The sequence below is a fragment of the Salvelinus namaycush genome, chromosome 17, assembly GCF_016432855.1.
Source record: "Salvelinus namaycush isolate Seneca chromosome 17, SaNama_1.0, whole genome shotgun sequence".
Taxonomy (NCBI): domain Eukaryota; kingdom Metazoa; phylum Chordata; class Actinopteri; order Salmoniformes; family Salmonidae; genus Salvelinus; species Salvelinus namaycush.
The window spans coordinates 29,266,120-29,278,630 of record NC_052323.1 but is presented as its reverse complement, the minus strand read 5'-3'; the positions used below and the strand labels follow the sequence as shown (position 1 = coordinate 29,278,630).

Here is a 12,511-nt window from a genome sequence, read left to right as displayed (position 1 = left end):
GGAGGAGACGTTTGGTTACATAAAAAGCATTGTTTTGATTTCCCACTAAACCATTTACAATGCAAAGAGTCACATTTGAATGTCACCATCAAAGGGGACTTCTGTAAAAGCTATTTCAGGACACAATAATTTAAATGTGTAACTTACAAACACTGATGTGGTCAAGTCATTGAGTGATAACAACGTTGTAAAAATGCTATTAAATGCCACACTGGAGAATGCCTGAAAAATAACCATGCAATATTAAACTGAACTTCCAGCCAAACAGATGAGAAACAAAGACATCGTACAGTAGTAACCAGACGATTAGATAAACACTAGCTAGTGCAGTTGATCTCAGTTGCAAAATAGAATAATGAAATAAAAGACAATATATTATTTTAGAAAACGTCATCATTCAAACTGGATGTTGTCATGAGATGTGATGACGTACACCGAGAGTCACGACAACACCACAACATGACCCAACTCACTCTGTCTTTTCGGCCTTTCTTTCTTTCTTCGTTCATTATTGATTAGAAGAAGAGGTGGCTAAAGTATCGTGTCCAGAAAAGAGTCACTGATTAGATGACAAGCGAGAACAACATTTCTCACGGTTCAGTTGTTAGGAGCGACATCCGATAGTTACACTGCTCGCTTAGCTAACGATACAATTATGGCTAGCCATGAAGCTAGCTAGCTAACGTTAGTCATTTCAGTTGCTATGCTAAGATGCCGAAAAACCATTAGCTAGTTAACGTCAGCTAACAAAGTAGCAAATCGGACTGTATAGCAAGCTAACATTTTGCTTACTTGAACGATAGCTAATTCGCGTTAGTTAACGTTATATATCTAAGTGAAAGTATTTCTACAAGATAACGACCTGGCTAACAAAGTCATGCAAAAAATAGCTAACATGACAAAATATATATTGGATAGCAAACTAACTAGTCATTTGCTACGCATCAAAACCAGTGTCTGATTCCAGACAACGTAGCTGGCCAACTTTCTATCAATTTCATGGTAAACAAAGAGATCTTTGGCTTATGTTAGCTACCTTTCGGCTTCAGTGGCTCCATCGATTTACCCAGACACCAATTGCGGAAGTGGTCTCTGCTGTAACCTGGGAAATTCCACCTCGCTGTCGTTTGATGTTGTAAACAGTTGTGGTTGACAAGCGGGCCGACCAATGCAGAAGCTTGACACAGGCTAGTTTAATCTTTAAAGAAACAGTGCAGTGTTTTGCTCCAAACCTTGGTAGCTCAGGGATTGATTGGGTGCATGCATGACTGCAGCCAGAGCAAGGCTTGAACCGGTGACCTTAAAGCTAGAATCCTTAGTTGAAACAATAACAAAGCCGTCAACCCGCCTCTGGTTTGGTAAAAAGCTGAGGGATGGACCTGGAGACATGAAACCACTCTCAAATTCATAGACAGAGCTATAGATGCTAAGGACTGACTGTCCATGATACCACGATTATGATTTGAACCATGTTATGAGGCTATATAGTGTGTGTTTAAATGTATGTTGTTTACAAACATTGGTGTAAAACAAATGTATATTTCGGGTTGAGATGGGGTACGACTGTTGAACTAATCTCATTAAGTGTTTATAAATTATAATCTTCAAGAATCAATGGGTATATGTCATTAATTTATAAGTCCCCCAAAATATGTAGCAACTAAGGATTTTAGCTATACGCCCCGCACCTCTAGGCAGAGACTGTAGTACAGTCACAGACTTCAATACTCCATTTAAAAGCTCTACAGGACGAATGACTATTTCCATGATGTTCTATCAATGCACATATGAACTCTGGGACAACCTTCATACAAGTGCCAACACCAGAATGCAGAGGCCTACTGCTGATAGGCCTATGATCAACAAAATGTGTTCTTCTGCTCAGTTATTTTCAAAGATAGCAATCTCATGATGGGTGACCTCCATACACTAGATGTAACCAAACCAATAGAGACATCTTGTGGAAAATATAATAATACCTAAACATGAACTGCTATTGACTAAAATAAGTGAGACACAGTGCAGACCTGTGTCTTTACCATAGAGTTAGATAGATGACTCACCTTTGCATATGTGCCATTAAAGCGTCTGTGACAGCATGGGCTCCATTTTGACCAGTGGAGGCTGGTGGGAGGAGCTATAGGAGGACGGGCTCTTGTGTAATGGCTGGAATGGAATTAAATGGAACAGTCTCAAACATATGGAAACCACATGTTTGAATCCATTCCATTAATTACATTCCTACCATTACACAGAGTCTGTCCTCCTATAGCTCCTCACACCAGCCTCCACTGATTTTGAAGTAGTCAATTTCTTCTTCACGATTGGCTGATCTCTCCTGATGACTCAGTTGGACATGAGTCCAACAGTGTCACTAGGAGGGATCAGACAAGGAAGTAGGAAGTCCCACCCATTTGACTACATTAAAATGGTGGAAGCCCTCAATGGCGATGCCCATGCTAATACAGTATTTTTGCTACTAGAGGCCTCTCTCATTCTCTATGGTCTGTAGGACCCATTGGACACCATATTCAGGGTTGGGGAGTAATGTAATCTGATTACAAAAAACAGTAACTGTAATCAATTACATTACCAGCAAAAATGTTGTAATCTGATTACAGATACTTTTGAAAAACTGGATGATTACTTCTTGGATTACTTTTAAATTCCGAAAGTATGTTTTTTTTTCAATGACATTCAATTCAGCATTGAAATAAAGCACAAGTTTAAGTTTGTTCCATCTGAGTGAGACTGACCACAGAAAACACTATGATGACAAACCTAAGGCATTTGATCTATCATTTTTGTCTTCTAATGCCTCTTTAAGGTAATCTGAAAGTAATCAGATTTTAAAGTTACATTACTGATGACAATTTTGGACAGGTAACTGTAACGGATTACATTTAGAAAGTAACTTAGGCAACCCTGGAGATAACCAGCCCTCCGAGCCAACCTTAGACCTACAAAGACTGAAAAGCTTTGTTTCCGGTATGGGGGACGACACAACAGTTCACTCATGTCAGGCCAGGTAACCATCACAATGGTTAAAACGTGGCACTCTGCTATCTTTTTATTGTTCCCTTTCCATCAAACCCAGTCGGACGGCACGCAGACAACCTAAGTTCTAACCCAGTTGAAACTAAAGACAGTTTTAGCCTGCTGAGCTAAAGCTTAATCAAATCTGTTTTTCAGAAACATACATTTTCTAGCTCTGCAAAACTTTTACATTTGGTGTTACATAACCAACAAAACATGTTTATATTGTGAAACCCCCCCAAAAAACTGCAAAATGTTGTCTTGCTAATCAGGAATAATTTAGTTGTATTGCTTATCTTGAACATCGGCTCGCTGGTTTTGAATAGAGTAGAATATTGTACAGTAGAGTAGAATACAGTATAATATAGTAAAATATTGTACAGTAGAGTAGAATACAGTATACTAGAGTAGAATATAGTACAGTAGAGTAGAATACAGTATAATAGAGTAAAATAGAGTCCAGTTGAGTAGAATACAGTATAATATAATACAGTTGAGTAGAATACAGTATAATAGACTAGAATAGAGTACAGTAGAGTTGAATACAGTATAATAGAGTGCAGTAGAGTAGAATACAGTATACTAGAGTAGAATAGACTACAGTAGAGTAGAATACAGTAGAATAGAGTACAGTAGAGTAGAATAGAGTACTGTAGAGTAGAATACAGTAGAATAGAGTACAGTAGAGTAGAATATAGTAGAATAGAGTACTGTAGAGTAGAATATAGTAGAATAGAGTACAGTAGAGTAGAATACAGTATAATAGAGTATAATAGAGTACAATAGAATTGAATACAGTAGAATAGAGTACAGTAGAGTAAAATACAGTATAATAGAGTAGAATGGAGTACAGTAGAGTAGAATACAGTATAATATAGTAGAATAGAGTACAGTTGAGTAGAATACAGTATACTAGAGTAGAATATAGTACAGTCGAGTAGAATACAGTATAATAGAGTATAATATAATACAGTTGAGTAGAATACTGTATAATAGACTAGAATAGAGTACAGTAGAGTTGAATACAGTATAATAGAGTACAGTAGAGTAGAATAGAGTAGAATAGACCACAGTAGAGTTGAATACAGTATAATAGAGTAGAATAGACTACAGTAGAGTAGAATACAGTAGAATAGAGTACAGTAGAGTAGAATAGAGTAGAGTAGAATACAGTAGAATAGAGTACAGTAGAGTAGAATACAGTATAATAGAGTAGAATAGAGTACAGTAGAATTGAATACAGTAGAATAGAGTACAGTAGAGTAAAATACAGTATAATAGAGTAGAATGGAGTACAGTAGAGTAGAATACAGTATAATAGATTATAATAGAAGACAAAATAGTAGAATGCAGTATAATAGAGTAGAATAGTGTACAGTAGAGTAGAATACAGTATAATAGAGTACAATAGAGTACAGTTGAGTAGAATACAGTATACTAGAGTAGAATATAGTACAGTAGAGTAGAATACAGTATAATAGAGTAGAATATAATACCGTTGAGTAGAATACAGTATAATAGAGTATAATATAGTACAGTTGAGTAGAATACAGTATAATAGAGTAGAATAGAGTACAGTAGAGTTGAATACAGTATAATAGAGTACAGTAGAGTTGAATACAGTATAATAGAGTAGAATAGACTACAGTAGAATAGAGTACAGTAGAGTAGAATACAGTAGAATAGAGTACTGTAGAGTAGAATACAGTAGAATAGAGTAGAAAATAGTACAGTAGAGTAGAATACAGTTTAATAGAGTAGAATAGAGTACAGTAGAATAGAGTACAGTAGAATAGAGTATAGTAGAGTAAAATACAGTATAATAGAGTAGAATGGAGTACAGTAGAGTAGAATACAGTATAATAGAGTATAATAGAGGACAGTAGAGTAGAATGCAATATAATAGAGTAGAATAGAATAGAGTTCAGTAGAGTAGAATACAGTGTAATAGAGTATAATAGAGGACAGTAGAGTTGAATACATTAGAATGGAGTAGAATGGAGTATAATATAGTAAATATAGTATAGTAAAGTAGAGTACAGTGGAGTAGAATACAGTAGAATAGAGTACAGTAGAGTATAATACAATATAATGAAGTATAGTAGAGTAGAATGGAGTACTGTATAGTAGAATACAGTATAATAGAGTAGAATGGAGTACAGTGGATTGGAATACAGTATAATAGAGTAGAATAGAGAACAGTAGAGTTGAATACATTAGAATGGAGTAGAATAGAGTATAATAGAGTAAATATAGTATAGTAAAGTAGAGTACAGTGGAGTAGAATACAGTAGAATAGAGTACAGTAGAGTATAATACAATATAATGGAGTATAGTAGAGTACGGTAGAGCAGAATACAGTAGAATAGAGTACAGTGGAGTAGAATACAGTAGAATAGAGTATAGTAGAGTAGAATACAGTAGAATAGAGTATAGTAGAGTAGAATACAGTAGAATAGAGTATAGTAGAGTAGAATAAAGTAGATGGAAACAGATCTAACACAAGTCTCCAATCTCCATTGAAATATTTTTTCATCTGTCTGAGTGGATACTGGCCCTTGATCTAGCCCAGGATTTCTTAAACTATGGGTCAGGACCAAAAGTGGGCCCTGGGCATGTGAGAGGTGGGTACTATTTATTCTTAATTTGAATCATTGGAGGACGATTTGGGTCACGGGAAGACTGTCAATTTCTCATTCGGGTCTCGAGCACATTGGTCATTCAACTTCAACAAAAACATTTTAACGAATATACTTTTAATATCAAAGTTATTTTCTTCTGTGAAGGAATGAACATCAACGAATTTGCCACAATACATGGCTCACTTTTGGCTTCTCCTCAAGCACAAAATACTGTGAAAAGTCCACATCTGGACTGTAACTTGATTGGATATGTGCTGAATAGAAGTTCAGTCTGGAAAAGCTGACTGATATTTGCATGGTGTACACTGTTCAGTATAGGGTTTGTTATTCATAACTCAGCTGTACTGTTAATGCACACCCATTGTAAAATCTGTATAATTTTTAATTTGGAGTGATTACAGAAATGTCATGTTATATTTTCTGATGTGTTTTTGGAACAAATATGACCTATAATGACTCGAGAAAGTTTTGCCTTTTTTCTTCTTCTCCTAATCAGTTAAATAGATTATATTACATCACATAAATGGATTTAAATGTTTAAAAATATATTATATTATATGACATCAAAACATGATTTTTAGATTACAGAAAGAGTATCATATTTATATTTTTGATGTATCTGTCTGAGATATTAAGAATTATATTCTCGATAAAATTAACCTTTTTAATGTTAGCAATCATTCACAAATCAATAGCATTTTGTTCACTAACTTGATTTGCCCATGTAAGCACATTAGATGATTCATTTAGCATGACCAAGTCAGAGTCAAAAACCTTCAACACATAACTCTTTATAACCTCGACGAACTATCTTATAACATTTAACAAAATTAAATCTATATATACAATTTAGGAAAAAAAGCAAAGAAACTCACCGACTCATTGAGCGTCTTTCCGAGAGGCGCTTTTTAATAAGGAAACTGGTGAATAGGGGGGAAGCTATTTCAATGTTTTTAGAGATACATGGGGAATTCCCACATAGAGAAAGGGTCTGATGCAGTTTATAGCCTCAACAGAAGAGAACAGAGCAGAGCAGGGGGACCTGGGCTCCGTCCAACTGAGCGGTAGTGTAGACTGATCTGTCCTAAAGTGAACAACACAAGACAACCAGCAGAACAGACACAATCAACACTATTAGTCTGGTATGTGTTAATTCTACTCTACACAGAAATACTAGAGTTTTATGTTATTTTCATTTTATTTAACCTTTATCTAACTAGGCAAGTCAGTTAAGAACCAATTCTTATTTACAATGACGGCCTACCAAAAGGCCTCCTGCGGGGACGGGGGCTGGGATAAAAGAAAATATATATATATAGGACAAAACACACATCACGACAAGAGAGACGCCACAACACTACATAAAGAGAGACCTAAGACAACAACATAGCACGGCAGCAACACATGACAACAACATGGTAGCAACACAACATGACAACAGCATGGTAGCAACACAACATAGCAGCACAAAACATGGTACAAACATTATTGGGCACAGACAACAGCACAAAGGGCAAGACGGTAGAGACAACAATACATCATGCAAAGCAGCCTTAACTGTCAGTAAGTGTCCATGATTGAGTCTTTAAATGAAGAGATGGAGATAAAACTGTCCAGTTTAAGTGTTGTTTTTTTGCCTCGTAATCTGTATGAATCATAACTAAAGTGTGATGGAAATTAAATGGCGGAGGTCTCATGTGTATCTGTGCACATTTAGTTTACATAACACAGCCATTAATGTCCATAAGGCCTAATAACCAAGTTTAATCTCATTTATATTAAACTGTACAATTTGACTTGAAGAGAATCCAAAAGAATTGTCTTACTTCACAGCAGTCAGAAATGACTTTTTGTTTTGCAACACAAGGTGATGATCTGACAATGCATTGCAAAGAAAGCTTACTATTTACCTTAATCTATGAATGTATAATAATTAACATGAAATAGGGATAATTCTGAGGTTGTGTAATTATGTAGTCTTTGTTTAAATGAGCAGTGTTGGGCTGCTGCACGGTGCAGTGTAAATGAGCAGTGTTGGGCTGCTGCACGGTTCAGTCTACAGTCTACATGTTACCATGGATCTCTTGGCCTGATGTAGGGGATTTCCTCCTCTCTCAAAACCCTTTTTTTCTTCTTTCCGCTTTTAACTCTGAGACGCTTGACAACAGCTGCACTCACAAATAAAGCTCATCACATACAGTACATCATACAAAAAAGTCTACCCAAGATGGCGTAGCAGTCGGACGTGTGTTTTGTCTTGTCCTATCCTGTGTAAATATAGTTTTCCTCATTTTTTTCTCGGATATATTTCGGATATATTTTAATCTCACATTCCATCTATGGACTGAATATACTCTCCTGCAACCCACCTCACCCAATGTGGTACGGATCTGCTATTTTTATTCTTTAGAACCGGGAAACCCCATTAGAAGCTAGCCAGCTAACTAGCTACTAGCTAGTAGTCAGTTAGCCACTGCTAGCGGTCTTCACTGTTAGCTCGGACACCAGCCAGCCTCAGCTCGGTCAATACCTGCCAGTCTGTACAGCGCAATATCAACCCAAAGCATATCGGACTGCTTTCTCTACCACATCTCCGGATTCCTACTGCAAGCTCTGAAACTTTACACCGGATCATCGCAGCTAGCTAGCTGCAATCCGAGTGGCTACTCCTGGTTAACGTCTCTGTCCCGAAGCAAGCGCCAGTTAGCCTTGTGCTAGCCTCGAGCTAGGCCCATCTCCCGGCTAGCCGAAGAGGTCCACCAGTTAATTATTGGGCTACAATACCTCTTTTGCCAATTGGCCTTGACCCTTTACTGCCGCCACGGAGCCCAGCCAATCTATCACGACTGGTCTGCTGATGTAATCGTCCGAGTTGGTTTCAACAGGCTCTTCCGTTGCAACTTCGCCGAAGGCCCATCTGCTAGCCCCGGCCCGCTAGCTGTCTGAATCGCCGTGTCTCCAGCTCGCCTAGCGTAGTAGCGGCTACTGAATCGTCTCCCTGACTCACCTATTGCTACTCATTGGACCCTATGATCACTCGGCTACACATGCCTCTCCCTAATGTCAATATGCCTTGTCTATTGCTGTTTTGGTTAGTGATTATTGTCTTATTTCACTATAGAGCCCCCAGCCCTTTTACTCTCTGTTCCGAACGCACTAGACGACCAGTTCTTATAGCCTTTAGCCGTACCCTTATCCTACTCCTCCTCTGTTCCTCTGGTGATGTAGAGGTTAACCCAGGATCTGCAGCCCCCAGCACCACTCCCATTCCCCAGGCGCTCTCATTTGTTGACTTCTGTAACCGTAAAGCCTTGGTTTCATGCATGTTAACATCAGAAGCCTCCTCCCTAAGTTTGTTTTATTCACTGCTTTATGACACTCCACCAACCCTGATGTCCTAACCGTGTCTGAATCCTGGCTTAGGAAGGCCACCAAAAATCCTGAAATTTCCATCCTCAATTACAAAAATTTTCGACAAGACAGAACTGCCAAAGGGGGCGGAGTTGCAATCTACTGCAGAGATAGCCTGCAGAGTACTGTTATACTATCCAGGTCTGTGCCCAAACAATTCGAGCTTCTACTTTTAAAAATCCACCTTTCCAGAAACAAGTCTCTCACTGTTGCCGCTTGTTATAGACCCCCCTCAGCCCCCAGCTGTGCCCTGGACACCATATGTGAATTGATTGCCCCCCATCTATCTTCAGAGTTTGTACTGTTAGGTGACCTAAACTGGGATATGCTTAACACCCCGGCCGTCCTACAATCTAAGCTAGATGCCTTCAATCTCATACAAATTATCAAGGAACCTACCAGGTACAATCCTAAATCCATAACCATGGGCACCCTCTTAGATATCATCCTGACCAACTTGCCATCTAAATACACCTCTGCTGTCTTCAACCAGGATCTCAGCGATGACTGCCTCATTGCCTGCGTCCGTAATGGGTTCACGGTCAAACATCACTGTCAAACACTCCCTAAAACACTTCAGCGAGCAGGCCTTTCTAATCGACCTGGCCAGGGTATCCTGGAAGGACATTGACCTCATTCTGTCAGTAGAGGATGCCTGGTTCCTCTTTAGAAGTGCTTTCCTCACCATCTTAAATAAGCATGCCCCATTCAAAAAATGTAGAACTAAGAACAGTTATAGCCCTTGGTTCACCCCAGACTTGACTGCCATTGACCAACACAAAAACATCCTGTGGCATTCTGCATTAGCATCGAATAGCCCCCGCGATATGCAACTTTTCAGGGAAGTCAGGAACCAATATAGACAGTCAGTTAGGGAAGCTAAGGATAGCTTTTTCAAACATAAATTTGCATCCTGTAGCACTAATTCCAAAAAGTTTTGGGACACTGTAAAGTCCATGGAGAATAAGAGCATCTCCTCCCAGCCTCCCACTGCACTGAGGCTAGGAAACACTTTCACCACCGATAAATCCCCCTGCAGCAACTTGCCCCCCCCCCCCCCCCCCCGCTCCTCCTTCACCCAAATCCAGACAGCTGATGTTCTGAAAGAGCTACAAAATCTGGACCCCTACAAATCAGCCGGGCTAGACAATCTGGACCCTCTCTTTCTAAAATGATCAGCTGAAATTGTTGCAATCCCTATTACTAGCCTGTTCAACCTCTCTTTCATATCATCTGAGATCCCCAAAGATTGGAATGCTGCCACGGTCATCCCCCTTTTGAAGAGACACTCTAGACCCAAACTGTTATAGAACTATATCCATCCTGCCCTGCCTTTCTGAAATCTTCGAAAGCCAAGTTAACAAACAGATCACAGAGCATTTTGAATCCCACCGCACCTTCTCCACTATGCAATCTGGTTTCCGAGCTGGTCATGGGTGCAACTCAGCCACGCTCAAGGTCCTAAAAGATATCATAACCGCCATCGATAAAAGACAGTACTGTGCAGCCGTCTTCATCAACCTGGCCAAGGCTTTCGACTATGTCAATCACCGCATTCTTATCGGCAGACTCAATAGCCTACTTCTCAGATTGTGTTCAGTGTGTCAAATCGTAGGGCCTGTTGTCCGGACCTCTGGCAGTCTCTATGGGGGTGCCACAGGGTTAATTTCTCAGGCCGACTCTTTTCTCGGGCCGACATCATTGATGTCGCTCTTGCTGCTGGTGATTCTCTGATCCACCTCTACGCAGACGACACCATTCTGTATACTTCTGGCCCTTCTTTGGACACTGTGTTAACACACCTCCAAACGAGCTTCAATGCCAGACAACACTCCTTCCGTGGCCTCCAATTGCTTTTAAATGCTAGTAAAACTAAATGCATTCTCTTCAACCGATTGTTGCCTGCACCTGCCCCCCCGACTAGCATCACTACCCTGCACAGTTCTGACTTAGAATATGTGGACAACTACAAATACCTAGGTGTCTGGTTAGACTGTAATCTCTCCTTCCAGACTCACATTAAGCATCTCCAATCCAAAATGTAATCTAGAATTGGCTTCCTATTTCGCAACAAAGCCTCTTTCACTCATGCTGACAAACATACCCTCGTAAAACTGACTATCCTACCGATCCTTGACTTCGCCTCCAACACTCTACTCAGCAAATTGGATGCAGTCTATCACAGTGCCATCCGTTTTGTCACCAAAGCCCCATATACTACCCACCATTGCAACCTGTATGCTCTCGTTGGCTGGCCCTCACTACATATTTGTCGCCAAACCCACTGGCTCCAGGTCATCTATAAGTCTTTGCTAGGTAAAGCACCGCCTTATTTCAGCTCACTGGTCACCATAGCAACACCTATCCGTAGCATGCGCTCCAGCAGGTATATTTCAATGGTCATCCCCAAAGCCAACACCTACTTTGGCTGCCTTTTCTTCTCGTTCTCTGTTGCCAATGACTGGAACGAATTGCAAAAATCACTGAAGCTGGAGTCTTATTTCTCCCTCTCTAACTTTAAGCATCAGCTGTCAGAGCAGTTTACTGATCACTGTACCTGTACACAGCCCATCTGTAAATAGCACACCCAACTACCTTATCCCCATATTGTTATTTATCTTCTTGCTCTTCTGCACCCCAGCCCACCCCAATGGGCTCCCAAGTGGCACAGTGGTCTAAGGCACTGCATCTCAGTGCAAGAGGCGTCACCTAGTTTGAATCCAGGCTGTATCACATCTGACTGTGATTGGGAGTCCCATAGGGCGGCGCACAATGGTCCCAGGGTCGTCCGGGTTTGGCCGGAGTAGGCCGTCATTGTAAAAACAATTTGTTCTTAACTGACTTGCCTAGTTAAATAAAACATTAAAAAAATTAAATTAATCTCTACTTGCACATTCATCATCTGCACATCTATCACTCCAGTGTTAATGCTAAATTGTAATTATTCGCCTCTATGGCCCATGTATTGCCTTACCTCCTTAATCTTCTACATTTGCACACACTGTACATAGATTTTTCTATTGTGTTATTGACTGTACGTTTGTTTATGTGTAACTCTGTGTTGTTGTTTCTGTCGCACTGCTTTGCTTTTTCTCGGCCAGGTCGCAGTTGTAAATGAGAACTTGGCCTACCTGGTTAAATAAAGGTGAAATAAAACAAAAAAAACATCACACATTATACAGCACATCATAGAATACATCATACAGTATAATATAAAGTATAACATACAGTATAACATACATCATACAGTATAACATACAGTATATCATACAGTATAACATACATCATACAGTATAACATAAAGTATAACATACAGTATAACATACATCATACAGTATAACATAAAGTATAACATACAGTATAACATACATCATACAGTATAACATAAAGTATAACATACAGTATAACATACATCATACAGT

General features: G+C 39.4%; 1 protein-coding gene across 3 annotated transcripts in view; it reads right to left on the bottom strand.

Moving 5' to 3' along the window:
• Window positions 1-6,586, bottom strand: part of LOC120062509 (TNFAIP3-interacting protein 1-like) — a 31,576-nt gene extending 24,990 nt beyond the window's left edge. The window contains exon 1 of one of the 3 annotated variants that reach the window (XM_039012535.1): window positions 6,554-6,586. The gene's annotated coding sequence lies outside the window, so the exon portion shown is untranslated. Of the gene's footprint in view, window positions 1-473; window positions 495-1,036; window positions 1,134-6,553 lie in introns of those variants that run through there. The other 2 variants (XM_039012534.1, XM_039012536.1) reach the window with 2 other exon arrangements.
• Window positions 6,587-12,511: the final 5,925 nt, after the last annotated feature.